The 12,854-nt window shown below is 36.1% G+C and overlaps 1 pseudogene; it reads left to right on the top strand.

Annotated features, from left to right (window-relative positions):
- Positions 1-5,317: 5,317 nt before the first annotated feature.
- On the top strand, positions 5,318-9,699 carry LOC111914604 (uncharacterized; annotated as a pseudogene).
- The last annotated feature ends 3,155 nt before the right edge of the window (positions 9,700-12,854 follow it).

The following is a 12,854-nucleotide window of genomic DNA, read 5'->3' as shown; positions in this document are numbered from 1 at the left end:
ATGTAATCTTATCACATTATGTTTTAAGAATCAATGAATAGGAACTTAATGGAGTTAGATAGTGGATTTTACCTGAAGTAGAGTCGTATGTCTTGACTCTCCCATCTCTTAGATCTCTCAGGTAGACTGGGCAGCTTCGTCTCCAATGCCCCTTCTCTTGGCAATAAAAGCAAATTGACTCTTTTGGAACAGCACACGAAACTACTTCAGACTTTGCCTTTCTCTTATGATCAAACTTTTTTACCATGGCATGCCTTTCGTTGCCATTGCCTATATCCATAGAGGTCTGGAAGGCAGATCCACCAATCAACCTTACTTTTCCAGTGCGCTAAAGGTAAGATCTATGAGGGTCACGTCGTGGTTCATCATATAGTACTCTCTTACAAACTCACTATATGAGTCAGGAAGCGACTGAAGAACCCAGTCAACAGCTAGCTCCTCATAGACAACGAATCCCAACATTCTTAACCTATCAATGTGTGGCTTCATCTCTAGGACGTGTGCATACACTGACTTTCATTCTTCATGTTTACTTGCCAAAAGGGCTTGAGTGAGTTTGAACTTTTCAAGCCTTTGAACTTGTGGGTTAGGGAGAGCAATAGGAGGAGGTGGAGGAAGTGAAGCATGATCTCGTGTTCCTCGATCGATTCGTGGAATATCATCTTCATGTGGAAAGCTTGTTCCACGGGATTTGGGAAGACCATAGTTGTCATACTTTGACATCTACAAAATGGGAGAAAATTCAAGTTAGTTGATTAATTGAGTCCTTAATAAATCACCCAAATAAGATATTAAGGCTAGGACCCAACACAATATTCCACAACTTGGGAGAGGGTTGCCGTAACCCAAATTGCAGAATATTTGAAGGTAATTGAATGACGATTCACTAATTTTTCACCATGAAAAATGAAAAAGAGATTAGGTTTTAAATGCATTGAAAATCCATAGATCCTTTGAGATTCATTGAACCTTTCAATGGCATGTTTAAATCTCGATATGCCCCTCGATTTGTGACTGTGATGTCGAGGATGACAAAACAGGGAGTGAATAACCATGCAAACTTACATGGTGCCCCCAATGTTACAGTCACCTATTCGATGTGCCGGTTAACTACACACGCTCCACCGAACTATGAAAAACATTGAGTCACCATTTGCTACCTTTGCTTAAAACCATTTAGTGTGTCGTTTAACCACACACGCTCCACTAACGTCTTCGCAAGGGTACAAAGTGTAATTTCATGGAATTGCATCAAATTCACTTTTGCCAAAAGTAACTAAGATTGGGAATTTGTAAAAGCATTTAGTTACTTTTGTACTTCATTATACTTATAATGGAAGGTTCCTGTCCCATCCTACCCGTTCGGCTAACGACCCTCCACTAGTCAAGAGTGCGGTGGGTAAGAGTGGATACCCATTCAATCGCCATTTTATAGGCAATTTCCTTAAACACCCCTTATAGGCCAGCTTCGTGAATGAAGCCTATTAACGGTAAGACTGACTGTTTACTCATACATATATAATACTAAACTTTTAATGTTATATATAGTATAGGGTGTATTTTACACTTTTAAAATACTAGGTGGTCTAACTTAATAAATTACACTTTTAATTTAATTACATGTAAACCATATCACTATGGATTTATTAACTTTCTTTTAATTATAAACTTAATTAATTTAATAAAACCATAGGGTGCAATTTGAATTTTTCAAAACTTAGGGTCTTAGAGTTCAACATTTTAAAATTAAACTTTTAATTATAATTTAAATTCCAAAACTCGAGGGCAAGCTTTGAAACATTTCAAATCATTAGGGTTTAGAATTTAAATATTTCAAAATTAAACTTTTTAATCAAGAACTAAATTCCAAAACTTAAGGGCAAGTTTTGAAACTTTTCAAAACACAAAGGATCAAATAGCATATAATTCAAATTAAACAATTAATTTAAAGATTATCTAAATTTGACCTAGTCAATATTACTTGCAAGACAATTTACCAATTTAATTCAAATAATCAATTATTATCATATAAGGAAATTATCATTCAATCAAATGGTAATTATCTTTTGTTTGGTCAAGGATATACTCAAATATATGACAAAATTCAGATATTAATGACCCAAAGCAATTAAGGCAAGTATCCTCAAGCAAAACAGCATGAAATCCCGAAATCTGCTCTAACTGACGTTCGAACTCGCCGAGTCCACTATGAACTCGACGGGTCCACTATGGAACTCGCCGAGTTCATCAGTCAGGGGCACAAAAACGATTTTTAAAGCTTGAACAAATAAACAAGGCATCAATACGATAGAAACCAATCAAGGCTCTGATACCATTGATGGATTTTGACCATAAGAACATCCTATGTGCTCATGCAAACCCTAATGCTTGGATCTAGGTTTCTCTATTGTACATGCATTCATCCAAGACTTTAAACCCTAGATCTAGCATGTGATAATCAATATTAAGATAAGAATATGGTTTAGATCTTACATTGATTGTTATGTAGCAATAATAATCTCAAATCCTCCTTGTAATGGCTTTAGAAAGCTTAGAGTCACAAGTGTCACTCCTCTAATGGCTCACAAACACCAAGAGCAAGAGGATGAAGAATGAGCAGAGAGGATGCACCCAAAAACGTGTTGAAACCCTAAGGAATCACTTCACCACGTTTTTGAGTCTCAAGGGTCCTTTAAATAGTGAGGCTATTAGGGTTATCTAACAAGGAAACCCTAATTTGAATGCTTAGGCCCTAAGCAACCCATGGACTCCCTTCTTAGAGTTGGGGTGGGGTGGGGGGAATGGCATCCCAAAAATAAAACCCCCCGCTTATTTGCTCCTCTCTCATTCTCCCTTGTTCCCCCTACTGATGCCTCCACCTTCTTCCATCGATGCTAATATTTGAATTAGCTAGAAAGAAACCCTAGGGCCCTTCATCTTCACCTACATACAACACCTCCAACTCTTCTTCGTTCGTCCAACACAACTAGGGCTTTAATCTGCAAGAAAACCTCCAACTACATCCTCTACATGAAAAAAAACCCTAATTGGCAGCCACATGTTGACGTCAGGTACCCTTGAGATGAAAGCCTCATTTTGATGTAGAGATCCCCTTGGGCTCTTATGTTAGGGTCGATTTCTCATATATTTAGTTCTTACATCCCCTCTAACCAAACCCTTAGCATCCCAAAATAACCTTAATCTTCTATTCGTTCGTATTAATGGCTAGAGAGGGAGTTGTTCGAGATTTTGTGTAGGGCTGTCGGATTTTTTGAGTCACCGTCGAGTTGTTGTGTAGGGTTGTGTTCTCGCTCCACTTCCCCTCTACCTTACTCAACCTACTATGATTGCTTAAGATTACAAGCCCTAGGTCTGATTAAGGTATGTTTTGCTTCTTCTCTCTTCTTAACGTTTTCGTTCTTATATCAGAAAGATGGATTCGACTGATAACATTTCAAAAACTATTAACATTTCTTCCAATCAAGCCGACTGACTAAAATAATAAATATAACAACATTATCACCTTGTTGACATAGGTTCACTTTACTCATCAATTCAAAGATGTAAGATGATTTGTTTAAATTATCTAATGATTGGTGGGTTTGCTTTGAATAGTGATATTTGTTTTGATTGAAGCTTGTATCTAACTCCATCATCGGATACATAAGGCATGGGCAAAACCAGTTAGTTGGCAGGGGTAGGCCGTGCTACCCCTAAAAAAATTCCCGAGAAGATGGTAGGAGAAGGCGAATCAATTGTATGTATTTCAAGGTGCTATGCCTCAAATAAATTTGTGCGACTTGACCTCGCCAAAAAAACCCTAAATCATCACGAATCTGCTATTGCTTTTAGGCATTTGCTTCGGGTTTTGATATTTGTAGCTGGCAATGCCACTTAGATCCATTGACATGGCCCAAAATATTGCGTCAATTTTCTCTTGCTGTAGGATATGGACCAAAATTGAAAAAAAGAAATGCCTATCAACCACATCCCCATGAAGAAAACGAGGTACCTTTTATGGTAAATTACAAAATTGTCCCTCCCTGTCATTTATCACTTTATGTAGATATATTATGGTCCTTTTGTTGCCTTTTCCAATTCCTAAGATGACTTTTTGTCAAGTTGATTATTATATCATCTAGTTTTATCAAGAAACATTCCTATCATGAAATCAAAATCAAAACATAGACACGTTTTCTGCTTTTGTTGAGATCAATTTGGATAGAAGAGTATAATAACTTGATAAATTGGTATTTGCAAGTGCAGGGTGTTGATGGTGGAGATATAATTTCAAATTTAAGAAGTGGAGTGACAGCTGAAAAAGTATTGGCCATAATGCAAGAGAGGGGTTTCTCCAATAGAAGGTCTAGGCATAGGTTGACACCTGGCGCTGTTAAATATGCAACATTTCATGTTCTTTCACTCGAGGGTAGCCATGGTATTTCAATTTTAGATGTGGCTGAAAAGATCCAGGTATAGATTCTGATTTGGATTGATTGCATTCTCTTTCTTTTTGACTTAGTGGACTTTATGGGAACATGACTCATCATAGTGACTTAATAATGTATTTGTAGAAATCTGGTCTAAGGGACCCGATTCCGGTTTTTTAAACATATCCGGTTCAAAAACCCGGATTACCCGGACCCATTGGAACCGTACCCGAAATACCCGGAACCTGGATAAGAGTAATTTTGGAACCCAATACCCAACCCGTTTAAGAAATTTCCAGTTATACCGGTTCCGATTCAGGTTCCGGTCCGGTTTTCTGGTTCTAAATCTCATCCCTAGTGGTGTATGCCTTAGAAACATGGATCGATCTATTTCAGTTCAATATGATTCTGATTTATTGTAACTGTGACCATTACCTTAGCTTAGTTTCTTTGGATTTTTTTCCTTCATTGTCCTCATTTTCTATTTAATGCAATGGATTTGTTTTTTATTTGGCTGATAGGGTAGTAACTCATAACTCATGACGATATATCATATGTGGCTGATCTATAGTTGCTTTAATGTTAAGAGCACTCATCTTTTCTAGAATTGCTAATTCCACGTTGTATCATCCAAGAGTTCCTTAATATTCCAAACATAATTAGCTTTTATAAATCTTGCATGTATTTTGTATTTGTTGTCACTTTAAGATCCTTTATATTCTTTTCTTTTTTTTCTCTTATTTTTTCAACAATTTTAAAGTTTAATTATTGAACTTACCTGTTTTGGAAACAATCTCTAACAACAAAGTTCTGGTTCCGCCCCTAACATGTGGGTTTGCTTTAAATACATATTTTTGTGTTAATTGAAGACATTAATTCACTCCTGGCCATCCTAAAATCCTTTCCCAGTTGAAATGAATGTTGTTGATATTTTCAGGTAATTATATTATACTTTTTTTTTCTTTTTAGTTTATTGAAATCTGATTCTTTTTGTTTCCAGTTAGGGAGATAATTTCCAACAGTTTGGAAGTAATACCCTTCTAATACATGTGGTTTAGGGTTCAATTCCATGGGGTGATTTCGGAGTTGACTATATTCAGAGATCCAGCCACAAGAAGGTAAATGTAAACCAACAAATTTTGGTTCACTTCTAAAAGACGTTTATACCCCTGGGCTGATTTTGTTGGTGCGAATGACTCGATGTGCAGGGTGGTCCATCAAATCTTCTGAATACATTAATTGGTATGATTATGATGTAATACCTTTTCTTATTTTGCTTGCTTACCACCTCATCTTATTCACTTTGGATTCTCTCTTCCTACCTGCTTTACTTTTTGCAGCTGGAGTCACTTCTATAGTCACTTCCATCAGTTAGTTTCTACACATTCATCAATACACATAACGGGTATTTGTATTTCCCCTTTTACTTTCATTATTTTGTGTCTTGTTTTTCTTTTTCATCTATTTATATTATGTAATTTTTTACTTCTATAGTCACTTCCTTCGGTTAGTTTATCCCGCGGTGGATCATTAGTAGCGGGAGGATTCTCAGATTCATCACCCAAGGTCTTTTTCCTTAATTTTATTTCGTAATACTCTAATACAAAATTAGAAATTCAGTTTATATTATTATCTGGTAGGTGTGGGACATGGCAAAACTTGGGCGTATGGGGAGTTGGAAGTCATCCAAATTATTTACTTCAAAATTTAAATAACTAACTTTTTAAATAAAGGTAAAAATGATTAATTAAATAAGATTTTCTAGTTTTCAGCTGGTGGAAAAAGCTCTTACACTTTGTATCAGGGGCATTCTAGTACAGTTTATTCAGGGGCATTCTGCATTCTGGTACGGTTTATTCAGCTTCATTTAGTACTTTTGGGGATTTTCTTTTATCATCAACTTCGGATTCAACAAGTATGTTTTCATGAATTGTGGTATCTAATTGTTTGAGAAAGAAGAAAGTAAGAAACTTGAATGTACTGTTTTCATGAATTTTGTTGATCTTCTATTTCTTCTTCCATGTTTATTATGTCAGAAAATTTTTAGGGTTGTTCACTTTCTAATTGCCTTAACTATCAGTTCACAGCTTTATTTTGTTTAATAATGATGTTATTCTTTATTTTCTTTCCATTGTTTTATAAACAAAGCCTAAAAGGTTCCATGGATTGCAAGAAAACACATACAATTTCTGATGAAATTACAAAAAAGTAAAATAAATAATAATAACAAATTAATAAAATCCAAAGCCTTGATTACCTAGGGTTTGAGGCAAACATTTTTGAGAAAAGTGTAGGGGGAAATGGTTTATTGGCACATCTATTTAAACTATAAACTGTTTCTTTCTTTTAATATTGCCTTTTCATTACTATCTTTTAGTTTTTAATCTTTCTTTCTTATTTCACTTGAACCTTTTAAGAATTGCTTGGGTTTTTATATATTTAATATACTATTACCTATTTTATTTTTTAATTTGTTTAGTGTTAAACCTTTTTATAGATGAATAAAAGTGAAAATTCATCAGGTGAGTGTAGTTATTTTCTTTTTAAAGAGTATGATTAGTTTCTTGTCGGCAGACCATGGATCTCATAGGTGGACCCCAGAAGATTTTTCACAAAATCTCACTGGTATATATTATTCTTCTTGCTAATTTCATTGTTAAATGTTAACAAGAAGCCATCTTCAAGGTGTCTGATTATTTCTGTTTTCTTGTAATTTTATTAGTAAATAATATGTATTGAATTTGTTAATCATAATGATCACATGATATTTCTGTTGTTGTGGTACATTCTTCATTTAATTGTCAAAGTCATAATACTTTGTTTGAGAGAAGATGCATGCAATTGAAAGCTATCTTATAGCAAATGGAATTGTGAAAACATATTAAGAACTGAATTTAGACAGAGTGAAGTATCTTGGAATTATGGTGGATAGTGATGAAGCCCGTGAAACTTCAAAAGTTATTGAACTTTTGGAGTGGATTTCAGATATTGGTGTGAAAAAGGTTTGCCTTTATGACAGATAAGGTAAATTTTTATATGACTTCTTACTCATTTTATTTTTATTATAACAAATATTATTTGACTTTATAAATTATATCACATAACATATTAACATGTAGTACTGATGTATGTATGTAGGAGTGTTGAAGAAGTCCAAGGAACTCTTCATGGAGAAATTTGATTATATGGTATATTTTTGAATCTTGATATAGTATTATACAAATGAATGAAAGTACACTGCTAATCCTTTAAAATCGGTTTGATGCAGGAGAATTCAGAAACTAATCATAAAAGGAAAATGGATTTTGAATTTGTATCAATTGTTGATGGAAAAGAAGTAGTTTCTAGAGCAGCTAATCTGCTATATAAAAAGTATTATCCTGATCCAAATTTAGAAAAACCATTCTGTACTTAAACCTACTTGACTGAAGCACTGAGGATCCTAGGTATTTTTTTTTTATTTTTTTTACCTTCGGACTTTTTGTGCATATGGTAAAAAAAATAAAAATATATAATTATGACATCATTGTTTGACGTACTACTAGGTTCTAATGAGCATGATCCTGACCTTATACTGATTTATGGGCCCATGAGGCGCCACCTTGTTTTTCCAGCATGGTGTATTAGTTATACAGAGATGGTGTAATTCTAGTCACCTTTAGTTTAGTAGAAAATGTATTTGGTATTATAGCATAGTGTATTCAAGTATTATTAAATTAGACATTCTTGGAATTTGGATTGAAAAAATAACTACCACTTCACAACTTTATTTTCTCTACCACTTCACTTGTCCTTTCATCCCCTCTTTATTTTCTCTACCACATTGGATTTGATGTATATTTAACTGTTTGTTTATGGAATTTAATACTATTTTTTTTCTTTTGTGCAGACTAAAATGATGTCAGATCCGATAGATGATGTTCTTGATGATGATGATGATGAAGCTGAGGATGAAGCTGACGATCTCACCAACCAGGTAAACTCTATGTTGCATAGTGTTGTGTTGTTTGGATAAATGATGGATGAAATACATTAAAGAAAAAAATTGGATGAGGACAGATTTATAAAAAGTTAGGGCTTAATGGGAAAGGCCATGTGTGATTTTTTTATTGTTTTTCTGTATCTGGTTAAAAAGAAACACTCATATATAGCTCTTATGGAATCAAGTCCATTAAGTAAAAAAAAAACACATTTTTCACCCAACATTATTTTTACCTTTTCATATATAAATGTTTGAAATTTCAGGTGCTAGATGAGATTGGTGTGGATGTGGCTTCACAGGTTTGTAGATATAATTATTACAATGTACTCTTGTTAATCAACATTTTAACATATTTGTGAAGTTTTAGTGAAGTTGAATTGAACAAGGATTGAAAGTTAAAACCTGACCTCACCATTTTAACATATTTTTGGTAGCAACCGAGACTTTAGCTTTTAGATGCTTAGAAGTTCATGCTGTGAAAGGTCTAGTTATGAGTTTTAGCTACAATTTCAAGGTATATGTCTGATTTTGTTTAATGACCATTTTGCCCTTTAGTTGGAGGTCATGTACGAGGTGAATCAAAAGAATCCTTCCAAGACTGTGGAAGGAGTCATCTATTTGTACAAAGACATGGAATAATTATGTGCTTCAGTTTATGAAGGTTTCTGATATGCTTGAAGCAGATGCAGGGTTTCTTGTAAGAGACAGTTGTTTTTGTTTGTGAAATCTTGGAGTCTTTATATATAAAGTGCATGAAATCAGAATATTGAAACCTTTATATGTAGTGTGTATTTAAATAGTGATTTGTATGATTTGTAGGACTAGATGCATTCTCTGCAGCTATTGATGTGAGTATTGCCTTCTCTTTCATTCCTGCTTCGTTAGTTGTTGCTATTATGAAGGTAGGCCACTCTCCAGTTGTATTTTTCACATAACTGACAAGGAGCTGCTATATCTATTCAGACTAGGCTTAGAGCAATGGTTGCAAGAGATGAGTTCAGAAGAAGAAGAAACAAGGCTAGCTGGAACTATAGTTCAGGTACTATGGATGAATTATGTTTGTAAATTATTCAAGAAAATGATTAGAAACAAGGGTGAATTTGTACAGATTAGTTAGCTACTTGCAGGTTGATCTTGAATAAGCAAAGGGGCAATGGATTGTATTTTTTGTATCTAATTCGTTTGTAAATTTTTGTTACAACTTCTATTGATTTGTTTTATCTTTCCATGGAACAATTATTTGTATGACATTAAATTTATGCAATGGATTCTATTTTTTGTATATTATATTTTAATTTCTATTATGAAACATTAAATAGAAATTTAATTTGAAAATAAGTAAATCTATAAATAATATTTTTTTAAAACATTTAAAATTATGATATGCAAAAATGTGTGTCATCTTCATTTATGACATGGCCTTTCTTGACAGGGGCTTTCTTGATACGCATTTCGTGTCATTAACACGCGCGTTGTAAGGTTACGACACGCGAATGCGTGTTGTGTTCCTTTATGACAGGGCCTTCCTTGATACGCATTGCGTGTCGTAAAAGCGCGTCGTAGTTGCGCGTCGTAAACGAGCGTCGTAAATGTGCGTTGTCTCTCTTTATGACAGGGCCTTCCTTGACGCGCATTTGCATGTCGTTTGAGCCTTTTACGACGCGCAATGAGCGTCGTAAAAGGCTGTTTTTCTAGTAGTGAATATGATTTATCCTTTAATATATTATTCTCATAATATATTAATAAATCATAATTACTCCTCTCTCTCCTTAATTAATCCTATCAAGTTGCTTTGGTGAAGGCAACCCAAAAGGACCATGCAACATCGGGTCAAGTACATACCAAAATAGTTATGGACTTAGACACTAATCCAACACCAATGACGGTCCATTATGTGATGTGAAATCTCTTTATATGATTATGCGATGGTTTGTTATTTGGTTTATATTGATTTACGTAAAGACCATGGGGGAGCCCATGGCACCTGGTAAGACAATGAGGGGGAGCCCATGACACTTGGGTGTCTGACCATGAGGGTAGCCCATGACATCCCGGTTGAAGACCATGGAGGGAGTCAATGGTAATTTTATGTGTATATGTGCATCACATTATATGTTTTATGTGATTTGTGTAACATTCCATTTGAAATTAAATAAAATAAGTAAAAAAAATAATAAACTCTTAACCCTGAAACATAAATCATATTATTTTATTGTAAGCCTAAATCCTTAATATTTCGCGGGGTGTTGGATTAGGGAGTTAAATGATATAATTTCGATTTTTGGGGGTTAAAAGTGCAAGTTACATATTGGTTTTGTAAAGATTTTCAGAAGTTAGGGGGTGTTTGGTAACTATTGGACTTAAATTGAAAAGGTTTCGGAATGTTGAGGGCTGAATGGTAATTTATGGAATGGATTTGAAAAGAAATGAGAGGGAGGGGTAGGATGTGTAACTTTGGGTTAAGTTTTAAAATTGACGGGCATAAACCCGTCACCCTCATATGTAGCCTTTATATATAAGTAATATGTAACCCAAACACTAGCGGCATTCTTTAGCCGCCACCATCCTTCCGGACTCCTCTCAACCACCACCTCAACGTCGTTGGTTGCACCACCATCTCTACTGTCACAGGTGAAGTCAATGATTAAACTACAACCACCATCTCTACTGTTGCGTGGACGTCGTGTGTAGCCGGGAAAAACCATCGAGACTGACACTGTGGTCGTGGGGAGACCAATTGAACGCATTCTATAGCCTTCTTTCCTATCACCGTCAAATGCACAACCCCTAACACCACCTATTCGCCGCTACTGATGTGTCTCATCGTCCGCCGCCGCTGCCATGCGTCTGTTTCGCCGTGACTGATGCTCTCCGACCGTTGCACGCTACCAGGTGGTTGGTTTCACTCATATTAGCATTTATAGGCGTATGTGTTGATGTTGTAGATCGTGTATGTTGAGAGTATGCGATGGGTGGCCGTAAAACCGAAGAAAATCCATCACCAACATTGTGAGCTGGTGGCTATCACCTCCGACCACTGCCTGCCGCCACAAGGGTGGTTGGGTATGTGTGTATATGTGTTTGTTATATTGTGTGTGTTCTTTTGGATAATATGTTGTAAAATGTATTACTTTGGCCGAATTTATCAAGGAAAAACCCACCACCACCACCGTGAGGTGGTGGTTGCTTCCACCAGCCACCGTGTTGGGTGGCGGTGTGTATTTGTGTGTGATTGGATGCTTAGACATGATTTGGACTAGAATTATAACCACCACCATGAGGTGGTGGTTGCCGCCGCGAGCCGCCATCGACCACCACCGCCCAAGGTGACAGTGGGTGGTGCTCGGCCTAGTGAAACCCTAATTTGGCCAAAAACTTGACTATTGGATTAATTGGTTTGTGATTTGGTTGGAAAACTCTAATTTTGGGAATGTGAGGTTTGGATTTGTCGCAAACCGCGTTGGACCGTTGGATTTGGAAATTTGAATTACACTTGACCACATTGTATGTTTGGTCTAGTAGAGTGATAGACTTAATGGAGTAAGTCCTTGATGGGTTAAGTAAGAACACTTAACCCTAATCGTCATTTTATGTGAAAACCCCTAATTGGGTTTGGGTTCTTGTTGGGCCATTTCATGGACTAACTTGTTGTGGGCCTTCGTGGGCCAAATGGAGAACATGTTTATGGACTAAGGAAATTATTGGGCTTTAGGATAAGGCCCATTGGAAAGGCTTGGGCCCAATTTTGAAAATTAGGCCATAGGTGGGCCATAATTGGGCCTTGATGATTATGAGATATTGGACCATCATAATGCCAAATGTTTGAACTAGGATAAATGGTTGGGCCATAAGATAAGTCCATGTAGAGGTTTGGGCCCAATTTGGAAAATTGGGCCTTATGTTGGGCCTTGGTTCATTGATTGGTTTTTGGGCCTTCAGAGTGTGTGTTTGGACCTTGGTTTTGGACCAAGTTAGGTTAAGGGTAAAATAGTATTTTTACACCAAGCATGAACTTATGGTTATGTATTGGAACCCAATTATTAATTAGGTGTTGTTTTGATGTTAACAGTTCGGGAATTTGTCAACCAGCAGCTGAAGTTTTATCCATGGGACTTTAGTAATGCGAGGTGAGTCTCCTCACCATACCAATGGGTCGAACGCACCAAGGCCAACCCGTTTAGTTAATTGTAGTGTTTATTGTGGATTCACTATTGATATGTCTGTTGCATGAATATCTGAGTGTGCTGGTATTTTATTGACTAGATATGTGCAAACCTCGGGGGGAGCTTGTGGCAATTGGATATTAGACCATGGGGGTATCCCATGACATTCCAGGTAAAGACCACAAGTGGAGCCCATGGCAAGTAGTTACGACCATGTGGGGGATCCCATGGCACATAGGTATAAAACCATGGGAGGAGCCCACAGCATCCTTGAGTAAC

This window comes from Lactuca sativa, chromosome 4 (assembly GCF_002870075.4).
Source record: "Lactuca sativa cultivar Salinas chromosome 4, Lsat_Salinas_v11, whole genome shotgun sequence".
Classification (NCBI taxonomy): Eukaryota; Viridiplantae; Streptophyta; class Magnoliopsida; order Asterales; family Asteraceae; genus Lactuca; species Lactuca sativa.
The sequence above is the reverse complement of the archived record's forward strand: the minus strand, read 5'-3'. Positions and strand labels throughout refer to the sequence as shown.